The following is a 13,863-nucleotide window of genomic DNA, read 5'->3' as shown; positions in this document are numbered from 1 at the left end:
AACAAAAATATAGCAACAAAATTTGAAATAATTTACAACATAGTTTTAAAGAAATTGCAAAAAAAAAACAGTAAAATTATTGCTCGTGATCGGACTTTTGGCGCGTACGGTACGAAATTCTATAATTTTTCACACATTTCACTTTATTAAGTCAAATTCAGAGCAAATTTACTCTTGAAAATTTTTTTGCTGATTTTTTTTAAGAAAAAAGTAAAGTAATAAGTTATTTACAGTTACTGAATCTATGTCTTTTACATTCTATTAGACTTGCCGTAACTATTTATATTTATATACATTTTTTGTCTTTGGATATCTGAAGGGTTAATATCGGGTTTTTAATATTTCCATGACTTTTGGTTAGATCGGTACCTCCAAACATTCTTAAAAATATTTATAACAAAATTTAATATACTTCAGGAAAGTCTTCACAAAAAAAATTTATTATAATGTTTAGAAAGCGTTCCGACATCAGCTGCAAGAATAAGCGAGAAAAAAAAAAATGGGTCTTTATTTTAAAAAATTAAGTTTCTCTTGAAATAATGTTCTGCCTTTGACCTAAGGTAAAATAAAAGTCACGATCAGAACCGATTAACATCAAATAACTTCTGTCTGAATATATTTCTAATTCGGCTTAACCTTGATAAAAGGGATGACAGATTAAAATGGGACACTCTGTATACGTACAAAAATCACAACATTAGTTTAGTCAAACATTAATTGGATCTTTTTCTCAATTTTTCTTCTTCCCTCCCTCACTCTCATAAGTCTCATAACTTCGCTCCATTACGGATCACATTAATAAGTACAAAATAGCATCAAATAATGCATACAATTATAATATTTTAAATACGTTTTAATACAGGCCAAGCACTTCAAGTTCCACGGGTTACATTACGAATGCAGAACGCCAAAGTCAAAGTCCACCTGATTTGCCTGTTCAATCATTTGTACAAGCTACAGAAGAAACAGGCGCACTTGATGAGTAAGTTATTCACTTTGCTTATTTTATACACCATTATACTGATTTGTCGTAAGGATAATTTATAACTGCAATATTTTAAATAATTTCTCTAATTTCTCTATTTTTTAATCACCTCACCAAAAATAAACAATATTTCAATAGTTTAGTAATGTAGGTACATATGACTATAACTTTTAAAATGCGATCTTTTATTAATATCGCCTATGTTTATTTTAATCATGTGAATATAAAATTTACAAGAATGTTTTGAGTACTTTAGAATCAATGATCTCACTTACAATTGGAATGATCTATTTAGGTCAGACACAGAGTTGGACGGTTACTTCATACGAGGAACCGTAGGCATCATTTGAACAAACAAAATGACAAAGAAGAGCTATAGATGGGTAATTATTCGCTTTGGTTTTTACATTATGCATATTATTGTTCTACACAACGTTAGGTTTCTTCTCTCCACAAATAACAATAAATTTAAAAAATCACTTGATACACACATGAAAACCTTAAACAATAATTACTATAATACAAAAATACGATTATGCATTAATAAAATTCGATGTTTATTTAAATTTCGAATAATTTTGTTTTTTAGAATTTTTATGATATTCATATAACGGTAACTTTTTAAACACCGACTATATCATTCCTGTTGAATTCTTTGGTAAATATGAAAAGTTGAAATGTAAAATACCGTGTGGAGTGTAAATTACATCTCACATTGTTTATGCTGTAAATATTGAACAAATTAAATACTTTCTTGTTTCTGTTGATGTTGTTTATTGTTGCACACATCTTAAAGTTTATTAAGAGATTGATATTTTATTTCAATATTTTTTTCCATAGTAATTGGATCTTATTGAAAATGAATTAGAACACTTTCATTAGAAGAAAAGAAACACCTGGAGTACAAATACATCTCATGCGCCTACTGGAGGGTTAATTATTCAACCAAACGACTACATAATGACGACCACTCTAATTCCGTTAGAAATGTGTCAACGAGCAATCTCAACTCAGATAAAACAAAAGAGAGACGTAACAGATCCCAATGACAAGTAATTTTCACTTTGTATAAGTGTCACAACACAAAAACTATATCCTACTACGAGAAGAATTATTCCCTATACGAATTCAACATGTATTGATTGTTACACAAAATTTCCCGTTTATTTTGTGTAAAATTTATGTAACATTAATTTAGTATAAATTTTTTCGGTAAAATGTGTATAATATCTATTATATATAATATCATTATATTAGATATGATTGCAATTCCCGCTTTTTCTTTACATAGTTCGAAGTGTATTAAGCGAATTTTATTAATTCGGTGTATCTTCCTAACAAAGCATAACTAACTATAAAAATAAATTGAAATATTAGAAAACTCTATTCTATTATTTTGTCAACGTTTAGTCTATTCTTGTATATAAAGAATATATAAAAAAAAATATCTATAAAAAATATAAAAATAATTTTATAAAATTAATTTATAAATTATTTATAAATTATTTTTTATAAAAAAATGTAATATTTTAAATAAATGATAAATTAAAAATTACCTAATCTCTATATTAATTAATATGAATTAATAAATATTAATAAACATATTATTATTAATTAATAAAAAATTATTGACAATTTGCTTTTTAATTACAAAAGCGGAATGAAACTATGTTAAGATTCTGACGTAAGAAAGAGAATTCTCTTGACAAACACATAACGAGACATAAAGGTTGACAATAAGATAATAATTGAAAAATATAAAACTGTGTGATAAATACGGAATGCTGAAGAGATTATCGGTTTGTGATTCGCACAGATTAAAATTTATACATATATATACATATAAATACATATATATACATATATATACATATAAAATACATATATATACATATAAAATTTATACATATTTATACATATATATGTAGGTCTAGAGGTATGTTCCGGGACTGTTTACGTTTTTTGAAATGTACAGTCCTGGAATATAACGCATATATATGTAATCAGATTCAAAAAATTGTCCCGAAACGTGCCGTAGGACATGAATTTTTTCCAGGACAGTCCTGGAAACTGCCAAATGTCCTGGAATATACCGATGTAAAAAAATAAAAGTCCCGGAACATACTTCCGGACCTACATATATATATATATATATATATATATATAAATTTTAATATATATATAGATGAATATCTGTAAACGCATGTAACACACACACACACACACACACACACACACACACACACACACACACACACACACACACACACACACCAGTATATATATATAATGTTTTGTATAGAGAATTAAATTTATTTAAAAATAAACGAAATTGGTATCCTTATATCGGTAATTTTTACTGGCAATTCATTTTTTATTTATTTACATATATTCGATGTGTCTCATAATCATAAATTAGATTTATAAACTAAATCAGTAAAATGAAAATTTATGATAAACTGAAAACTAAATTATAGAAGATTGTAACTTTTTATTTTAAACAGCAAATCTTTTATTTGAAGTATACAAAACCTCTTAAAACGATTAGTTTAACTTCCTACACGTTAAAAATTTTAAATAAAATCGTGCAAAGTAGTATTGAAAAAAGGGTGAAAGAAATATTAAAGGAAGATTAATTCGAATTTAGATGAAATAGGGGAACGCGCGAAGTCTTGCTTTACGACTAGCAACAGAGAAAATAATGAAAAAAGACCGCCTATATAGGATTTGTGAATTTAGAAACAGCTTTCGACAAACGTAAAATGGAAAAAGATGTTCGAAATACTTACAAATATATATATTAGGATGAAATATATAGGGATAGGAAAGAGTGACACGCGATTTATATAAATAGTAAACATGTGACTTCAGCCTAACTCGTCTCGTGTATTGACATACAACCCGATAAATAAACCATATCCCACTTTTTGACCTTTGTGAGAAATTTTGCCATCGACAATTGAATGGATTTCTGTACAACGTTAGTATCAGACATTCTGTAACTAAGTTAGTTACATACAGCAAGGTATAATGGAATTGCCAGGAGACAGCGAGTGGCAATTATGGAAAAATTATTTCCATCGATTAGGACCCTTTATTTGTTCGGCAACATGCATGGAATGTGGTGAAAAAATTGAGGCAAGTCTAGAATGTAACTTCAAAAAAAAATTAAGAACACACTTAGGTAATAAACATGGAGAATATCCCGATAAATGGCATAGTGAACTATCTGAAGAGCTACAACAATATTATACGGGTTCAAATGAATGTAGGGCAACATGTAGGATATGCGGAAAAGTATATTCTTATTTATATGACTATGGGACTTTACACAACCATAAAAAAAGAGGATGTTCTATAAGAAGAAACCAGAACACAATAATGCAGAGTCCGATAATCCAGATCTCCAATAATCAAAATGAGTAAGTAGATATTATATTATTCGATTTCTATCATTATTTTACGTATAAAATAACGCTTGTAACGTTACATAGAAAAGTGTAAAGAAAACGTTAAAAAATGCTATTAATATATAGTGATATTTTACACATAAGTAGATCATCAATTTACAAACAAAAATATGGCAACAAAATTTGAAATAATTTACAACATAGTTTTAGAGAAATCATAAAAAAAGACAGTAAAATTGCTCGTGATCGGACTTTCGGCGCGTACAGTACGGAATTCTATAATTTTTCACAGATTTCACTTTATTAAGTCGAATTCAGAGCAAATTTACTCTTAAAAATTTTTTTGCTAATTCTTTTTAAAAAAAAAAAAGTAGTAAGTTATTTACAGTTACTGAATCTATGTCTTTTACATTCTATTAGACTTGCCGTAACTATTTATATTTATATACATTTTTTTGTCTTTGGATCTCTGGAGAGTTAATATCGGTGTTTTTAATATTTCCATGACTTTTGGTTAAATCGATACCTCCAAAACATTCTTAAAAAGATTTATATCAAAATTTAATATACTTCAGAATAGTCCTTCGCGAAGAAAAAAATGTATTATACTATTTAGAAAGCGTGCGACATCAGCTACAAGAATATGCAGAAAAATGGAAGTTTTATTTTAAAAAATTAAGTTTACCTTGAAATAATATTCTGCCTTTGACCTAAGGTAAAATAAAGGTCACGATCAGAACCGATTAACATCAAAATAACTTCTGTCTGAATATATTTCTAATTCGGCTTAACCTTGATAAAAGGGATGACAGATTAAAATGGGACACTCTGTATACGTACAAAAATCACAACATTAGTTTAATGTCAAACATTAATTGTTTGACATTAGTATTACAGAAAATCGAGATATAAAACATTTTTAATCATCTATCTTTTTCTCAATTTTTCTTCTTCCCTCCCTCACTCTCATAAGTCTCATACTTCGTTCCATTACGGATCACATTAATAAGTACAAATAGCATCAAATAATGCGTACAATTTTGTAATATTTTAAACGTTTTAATATAGGCCATGCACTTCTAGTTCCACGGGTTACATTACGAATGCAGAACGCCAAAGTCAAAGTCCACCTGATTTGCCTGTTCAATCATTTGTACAAGCTACAGAAGAAACAGGCGCACATGATGAGTAGTTATTCGCTTTGCTTATTTTATACACTATATATACTGACTTGTCGTAAGAATAATTTATAACTGCAATATTTTAAATAATTTCTCTAATTTCTCTATTTTTTAATCACATCACAAAAACAATATTTTCAATAGTTTAGTAATGTAGGTACATGATGACTATAACTATTAAATGCCATCTTTATTAATATATCTGTCGCCTATGTTTTATTTTTAATCATGTGATATATAAATTTACATCAGGAATGTTTCGAGTACTTTAGAATCAATAATCTCACTTACAAATTGGAACGATCTATTTAGGTCAGACACAGAGTTGGACGTTACTTCATACGAGGAACCGTAGGCACCATCTGAACAAACAAAATGACAAGGAAGGGCTATAGATGGGTAATTATTGGCTTTGGTTTTTACATTATGTACATTGTTCTACACAGCGTTAGATTTCTTCTCCCCACAATAACAATAAATTTAAGAAATTCACTAGATACATGAAAACCTTAAACAATAATTACTATAATACAAAAATACGATTATGCATTAATAAAATTCGGTCTATTTAAATTTTCAAATAATATTTTGTTTTTATAATTTTATGATATTCATATAACGGTAACTTTTTAAACACCGACTAATTCATTCTTGTTTAATTTTTTAGTAAATATGAAAATTTGAAATGTAAAATACCATGTGGGGTGTAAATTACATCCCACAACATTTATGCTGTAAATATTAAACCAATTAATACTTTTTTGTTTTCTGTTTGATGTTGTTTATTGTTGCACACATCTTAAAGTATATTAGTAGATTGATATTTTAATTTCAATATTTTTTTCCATAGTAATTGGATCTGTATTGAAATGAATTCAGAACACTCATTAGAAGAAAATAAATCTGGAGTGCAAAATACATCCCACGCGCCTACTGGAGGGTTAGTTATTCTACATATGAGTACATAATAACGACTACTTTAATTCCGTTAGAAATTTGTCAATGAGCAATTTCAACTCAGATAAACGAAAGAGAGACATAACAGATCCCAATGACGAGTAATTATTCACCTTGTATAAGTGTCACAGCACAAAAATATATAATACTGCGAGAACATTTATTACCTATACGAATTCAACATGTATTGACTCTTTACACAAAATTTCCCGTTTATTTTGTGTAAAATTTATGTAACGTTAGTTTATGTTATAAATTTTTTCGGTAAAATGTGTATATATGTATATGTATTTCCAGGTTTTTCCTTACATATTTCGGATGTGTAATAAGCAAATTTTAATAATTTTGTGTATCTTCCTAACAAAGCATAACTAAACTATAAATATAAATTGAAATATTAATAAAACTATTTTATTATTTTGTCAACTGTTTGTCACTTGTTTATTTATTCTGGTATATAAAGAATATATAATGAATAAATAAAGAATATATAAAGAATATAAAATAATTTTACATAATTAATTTATAAATTATTTATAAATTATATTTTTATAAAAAGATATAATATTATAAATAATATAAATTAACAATTATTAATATATATATTAAATAATGTTAATTAATATTAATTAATAAAAATTATTACAATTTGCTTTTTAATTAAGAAAGCGGAATTATACTATGTTAATATTTCTGACGTAAGAAAGGGAATTCTTTTTGACAAACACATTAACGAGACATAAAAGTTGACAGTAAGATAATAATTGAAAGATATAAAAATGTGTGATAAATACGGAATGCATAAAGAGATTTATCGGTTTGTGATTCGCACAGATCAAAATTTATACATATATATGAATATCTGTAAACACATGTAACACACACACACACACACACACACACACACACACACACACACACACACACACACACACACACACACGCATCAGTAATGTTTTGTATAATTAATTAAATTTATTTAAAAATAAACGAAATTGGTATCGATAATTCTTATTGGTAAACCATTTTTTATCTATCTATATATATATTTAATGTGTCTCATAAATTAGATTTGTAATTTAAATCGGATTTAAAATAAAAATTGATAATTAAACTAAAAAAAATTGTAGCAAATTGCAACTTTTATTTTAACCAGTAAGGAAATCTTGTATTTCAAGGGTGCAAAAACTTTTTAAAACGATTAATTTAATTTCCTCCGCGTCAAACATTTTAAATAGGGAATCGTGTAAAGTAGGTATAATATTCAGAAAAGGGCGGAAGAAATATTACGGGAAGATCAATTCGGGTTTAGACGAACTAGGGGACCGCGCACGAGGCCTAGCTTTATAGTAGCAACAGAGAAAATATTCGCTTTATCCTCGCACTTCTCCTGAGTCTAAATCCCTATGTAAAAAAAAAAAATTATGGTGTCATCCAATATATCGTTAAATTTATTATTTTTTAGTAAGGCCCCCCCCCCCCTGGATGGCACGAAAAATACAGCGGTCGAGTGGCACGGACAAAAACCTTAACTTTGGAGGAAGCTTCGTAGCTTGATATAGAGCGCCGCGATGTGGCCGCGAGTCACTCGAGAGTCGGCTGGTGGGGGAAACGCACACAAGAGAAAGCACGTACCTGTGCCCTCAGATACGTTCTTTCTCTTGTGTGCGGTGTGCCCCACCAGTCGACTCTCGACTCTCTCGAGTGGTTCGCGGCGCGGGGAAACAGTGGACAACTTGTCTTGCGGAAGATCTCATGGTAAAATAACTCATTAATCGTACTAAAAAGTGGCATTATTGAGCTTCAGTTTGTTGGTTATGTCAATGTGCGTCCATTGCCTCAAATAATAATCCAATAAAGGCCATAAACCATTTTCCAGAACAGTGCTACGTCGACGGCATCAGCAGTAATTTTTCATGCACTGTTACACACCTTCTATATTAGGACCAGCAAATTTAATGAGCAGGTAAGCATATATACAATATGCTTTCATCTTTTATTTGAGCGCTTAATATTCAATCGTACGGTGACTCCATCCTTCTTATTTGAGATCTTCCGTAAGAATTGTCCATATTTCATCTCTCAATTAAGATGGCCCTGACATGGCGGTGTATACAGGGCCCTTAAGATTACATTAGTTACAACAATTACTTTATTAGATTATAATTATAACTTTGAGTAAATATAAGAATTATAAGATATTTTTAGAGAAACATGATCTATCCAACAATTTATCGATGTAAAATTGAATACATGCACAATACGATACTTTCAGATGTAAAATTCAAATTGAATATGAAACAATAAGAGCAAACTCTCCTCCGCACTATTCTAACAAACTGCGCAAACCGCTAATGCTGGTTATATATAGCCCAATTCCTATTGTCTAACAACAACCAACAAGGTATACTGGCTAAACAGTGATATTTTTCAACATAAATGTAGAATGTATAAAAGTCCAATTTTGTTCAGAAAATATGGTCCTCCAGCATGTTTTCCTTGCCAAGACATCTCATCTGTCAAATTGCATACTCTGCCGCTGGTTTTCACCGAGCGTCCATGGAAATAAATAGAAACCAGCGCAGCGTCAAGAAAATGTAGCGGAGAAAAAGGTTTAGACCGTCTCAGCTTTTTAGCGTACCACAAAACTTCAACCGGAACATTTTCCCCACATTTTCTTGACGCTGCCGCTGGTTTCTAGCGTTCATGAAATTGCACCTGAACGGACCCAAAGTTCCGTTGAGCGGAAGAGAGAGAGAGAGAGAGAGAGAGAGAGAGAGAGACGAGAGAGAGAGGAGAGAGAGAGCTACATGATAGAAAGAGAAAGAAGATGGCAGATGTGCGTGGAGTGACCTGCGTGACCGCCCAGGCGCTCGCTGCGTATGGTGGAAGGAAAGGTCGGGATAGATCGGATAGATCGAGGATAGTCGAGGTCTTTTCTCGCCTAGCTGTTGAAGAGTGCGGACGTACAGTCGAGTGCGGTCTTAGAGTATTCTAGATAGCGTAAGTGTAGCGAACGTAAGCAATTTAATTTTGCAATTTTTTTCTTTGTTGAACATGTTATAACGTGTATCGGAAAATGAAATAAAAGATACATTGAGTAAGATAAAAAATACATTTCGGAAAATCTTAAACCTATATCCTGCCTCTCTTCTCCTTCTCCCTTATTTCCTTTTATTCACCCTTTGCCTTCACCTACTTCTTCTCTCCCTCTCTTCCAATCCTTCCCTTGCTCTCTCCAGGGTGCCTCCCTTGCAGCTTTTCCACGTCTGTCTCTCAATTCGCTCCTCGCCTACTTCCCGCCACGTGCGTTGCCATGCGCTCACCTCGTTCAATCGACCCGGGAAGTCTCAAACTACGGGAGTTCGGGTGACGACCAAGACTTCTTGGACGAGGCACATATTACTGGTTTCTGTTTTTCGTGTCGCCCTAGGAGGTTTCTGGTTAAGTCTCTTCTTTTCGGGCAGCAGCCGGATCGGTGCTGGTCTCGAGTCGAAGTGTCTTCTTCGCCGCGGCGCCGATTTTTATAAAGGGGTCGATAGATTCGGTGAAGAGGCCGATCCTCGTGCGAGCCACGCGGCGGTCGGAGCAGTGCAGATGAATTACGCGCGCTCGCATCGGCGGAGAGCGGAGATCGGCTCCCGTCGGCCGCAAACACGCTCGCGCACACGATAATTTTGAGCGAATTAAAAAAGGTGGGCGCACCGCGCCCTATCCTCGCCCCGACGGATGGTCGGGCGGCATCCGGCGGATGTTAGCCGGGAGACGATGCTCGTTGACAAGGGTGCATCGTTCAAAAGAAATAAGTACTACATATATCTATTTCATAAAAAAAATATGTAACAATGCAGAATATTGAGATCAAAATAAAAATATATAAAATAATTATTTGTTTAACAATTATTCGTAATATTCTATAATAATAGTACAATTTGTTAATAGAAAAGTAAAGAAATTATAGTTTCAGTGAAAATTACTGTTTTTTAAAAATAGATGCTATATGGATGTATATACTATTCCCCTCTGTAGAACAAGATTTGCAATGTATTGTTAATTAAAATCTTTAGTTAAGTAAAAATCTATAGTTTACAATTACGTAATACACATGCAGACAATAGTGTCAGTATAGCAATGTGAATAGAAGGAAGATGAATTTAGATTATATGATCTGTTTGCTATAATTACAAATATATGATGATATTATAATAATGCATTTTAGCATATGCTACAAAAGCAAGGTTTTATTCTCCATATTTTTGGTCCTTCTTTCAGAGAGAAAATATGGCATCCAATACCAATCTTTTACATAGTGAGAGTTGTGGTCGATATCCTTATATCGGCAGAAAATCCGTGGGAGAAGAGGATATTAGAGTTGACTTCATCTATCAATTTGTGAAGAAAAGACACGTTAAGATCCACTAATCAAAGTGTTTTTATACTGCCCCTGACATAATTGGACCACCCAAATTTTCAAACTATGAAGAACTATTTCAGGTAATTATTTAAATAGAAATATTTAAATAGATGGAATTTCTCTCCGTGACTTTAACTTTGACATATGTAGCCAAGGATCACTCTTCTGATAATATTCCAAAGATTTAGGCCGTCGCTATTGAATTAAAAAGTTATTAACAAAAAGATATATTAAAATAGAATATAGATTTCTTTAACACCGTATAGATAGAACTCTAGTACGTAATAAGCATGTATAGTATCAACGAGGTGTATATATTATAGACCTTATACATAAGAAGGAAGAAGCTGAATCATTCTTCCGCCCACATGTATACTGTCTGTAAACACATATCAGCAAATTGACTTTCCTTAATTAAGCACTATTATATTTCTCAAACTTTTTGTTAAGAACGTTTTAATAAATAACGAACGACGGCTAAAACCTTTGAAAGGTTATTCAGGATGAGTGCTCTCTATAATATATATGTCAAGGTCAAGGTCGTAGAAGGTTTGCTCCTCCTTAAACTAAATAAATACCCTATTTTATTCTTCGTGTTTCAATGGAGAAAACATATTCATAGTATGTGTATTATCCGTTATATTGTCCTGTACAAAGTAATCGGAATCTAAATTTATATATGCTACAAGATTTTTTTCTACTATTTGATACATTTTAACTTTTCAAAACAGAAATTGAATCGATGGAATAATGATATCGACATTTCAATAACTCCGTGGCAATACGAAGAATCCATGACAATGTATTATAGTATACTATGTCCGCCATGGCATAATTATATTGGTATGTGATACCTGAATTCACAAGTAAGATATTGTTTAAAAGAAGATACGCTTTTGTTGAGAAAAGAGTATAATTATATTTTCTTTTTTGAAGATATCGAGTTTCATGAAGCTGTATATCCAATCAGAGTTTCTATATACGAAATGTTACGAAACAATCCTGGAGACGTAATTCAAATTTCGGCTCAAGATGATTCTAATAATGAGTGGTTTAAATTGTGGGAAAACTGATTATAAGTCTGAGAGTGTACCCCTGACATCAAGATTATTTTCTCCAACCTTATCACACCCGGCGTGACTTTAAAACGAAAATGCTAAGACTATTTTTAAAAACGGCAGAGGTACAGCTTTCGGTGAAATACCTCCTTACCCAAAGGTAGATGCTGTGATGCTTATCGGTACATCAGAGTTGGTTCGTCCTAGAAATTATTGAGAAGAGTTTAACTAATCTGTTAAAGGAAATTAACTGCATGTACTTTCCACACCATGAGGATATTCATAATTTAACAGGCAGATTTCAAAAATGCACACTTGGAATATAGATTATCTGCAACGACATTTTTCTGAATCTTGCATTATATATGGAATATTGTAAGGAGGGAAGTCTATATTATCAACATTAAGTAATATTAAAAATCTCTTATTCTGTTAATAATAAAAATGAATTTGTTCCGATGTGTATTTGCAGCTACATAAGACGGGTTTCTAAGGGGAGTATTTTGAGAGAGAATTTGATTGCACAAAAATGTATCTCTGGAGGTAATTCGTCATTCGAATTGTGCAAAACGTATAATACTCTCTTCGGATGAATCCAAGGAGCTATCACGTCGCAATATATCTGACCTTCCTGTAAAGTATTCTAAGAAGCCTATTTTTTATAGTATTTATTGCAATATCATATCGTGTATTAAAGTTTTATATTTTATCTTTGCAGGATGAAATACTACTAATAATATTAAAAAACTTGGATCTGATGACGTTGTTACACAGCTTGAATTATGTAAATAGACACTTCAATGGATTTGATACGAGACCCTCGACTCTATACACGTTTGAAAATATACACTGTTCACCTTCCAAAAAGAACCGTTTTTACCTAGATATGGCAAGACGCGGATATGACCAAGATATTTTGTTACTTTATTACACCTAGATGTAAATATTTGCAGCAGTTAGATCTTACAAAAAGCATATTTAGTGTTGAGAATTTTAACAACTTTCTTGATAATTGTGGCGGGCGGTTAACGCACTAAGATGTAGGATACTGCCGTTCTATCAATAATCTTGCCCTACTTAAAATTTCAGAGATATGTGTAAATTTGAAAGGTATGTATATACGTATAAAGTATATAAAACATGTGATTGTTGAGATATTATTGGTAAATTGTATATGCTCAACACATATCTCTTTTTAGAATTGAATCTAGAATATTGTCATGGCATAGGCGACGAAGGATTTCGTATCTCGAATAAATTAAATGGTTTGGAACATTTAAACCTTTGTAATACACATATAAAAAGTTGAATGCCTTTTCCAAAATACTGCAAAAAAATCAACGGATGGCGTGACGTCAATTTTGAACGTTTGTCTGTTTTTTTTAAAACGTAAAACCGCAACACATTTTATAAAATTGTGTCCTAACTTGGAAGTAATACGTTTAGAGGACAGTATTAGTTTTACATCGCAGGATATTGACGTTCTCGCTGACTGTAAGAATGTACGAAAAGTGTATTTTCCCAAGTAAGTGTGTGCTTTCTTAATTTTTTTTAAATACATGTTTACTATTATTTTTTATTGAAATTTGTATTTGCTTCTCTTGCATTTCGAGGATCTTGAAAAAGTTACATTAATTATTTGTGCTTCTTCATGGAGAAAAGTTATGTTTCTTGTAAAAAGGAGTTCTTTAACTTTATAAAAATTTTGAATGTTTTGAGAAATGTCCGTGGTAGCTCTAACTTCCGCAAATTTGAGATATTGGGGGCTATTTATAATTCCATATATTTTTCAGCCCTTTCTACCCCTATTTCATATATAATTCTTTAAGATTTGGTTGATTATACCTAGCTTTATACG

The 13,863-nt window shown here is 31.2% G+C and overlaps 1 long non-coding RNA gene across 1 annotated transcript; it reads left to right on the top strand.

The window, feature by feature from the left end:
• Window positions 1-3,979: 3,979 nt before the first annotated feature.
• On the top strand, window positions 3,980-6,062 carry LOC139825171 (uncharacterized). The gene is made up of 3 exons (XR_011735491.1): window positions 3,980-4,407; window positions 5,479-5,583; window positions 5,889-6,062. It is a non-coding gene; the product is annotated as an uncharacterized lncRNA (long non-coding RNA).
• Window positions 6,063-13,863: the final 7,801 nt, after the last annotated feature.

This window comes from Temnothorax longispinosus, chromosome 2 (assembly GCF_030848805.1).
Source record: "Temnothorax longispinosus isolate EJ_2023e chromosome 2, Tlon_JGU_v1, whole genome shotgun sequence".
Classification (NCBI taxonomy): Eukaryota; Metazoa; Arthropoda; class Insecta; order Hymenoptera; family Formicidae; genus Temnothorax; species Temnothorax longispinosus.
The sequence above is the reverse complement of the archived record's forward strand: the minus strand, read 5'-3'. Positions and strand labels throughout refer to the sequence as shown.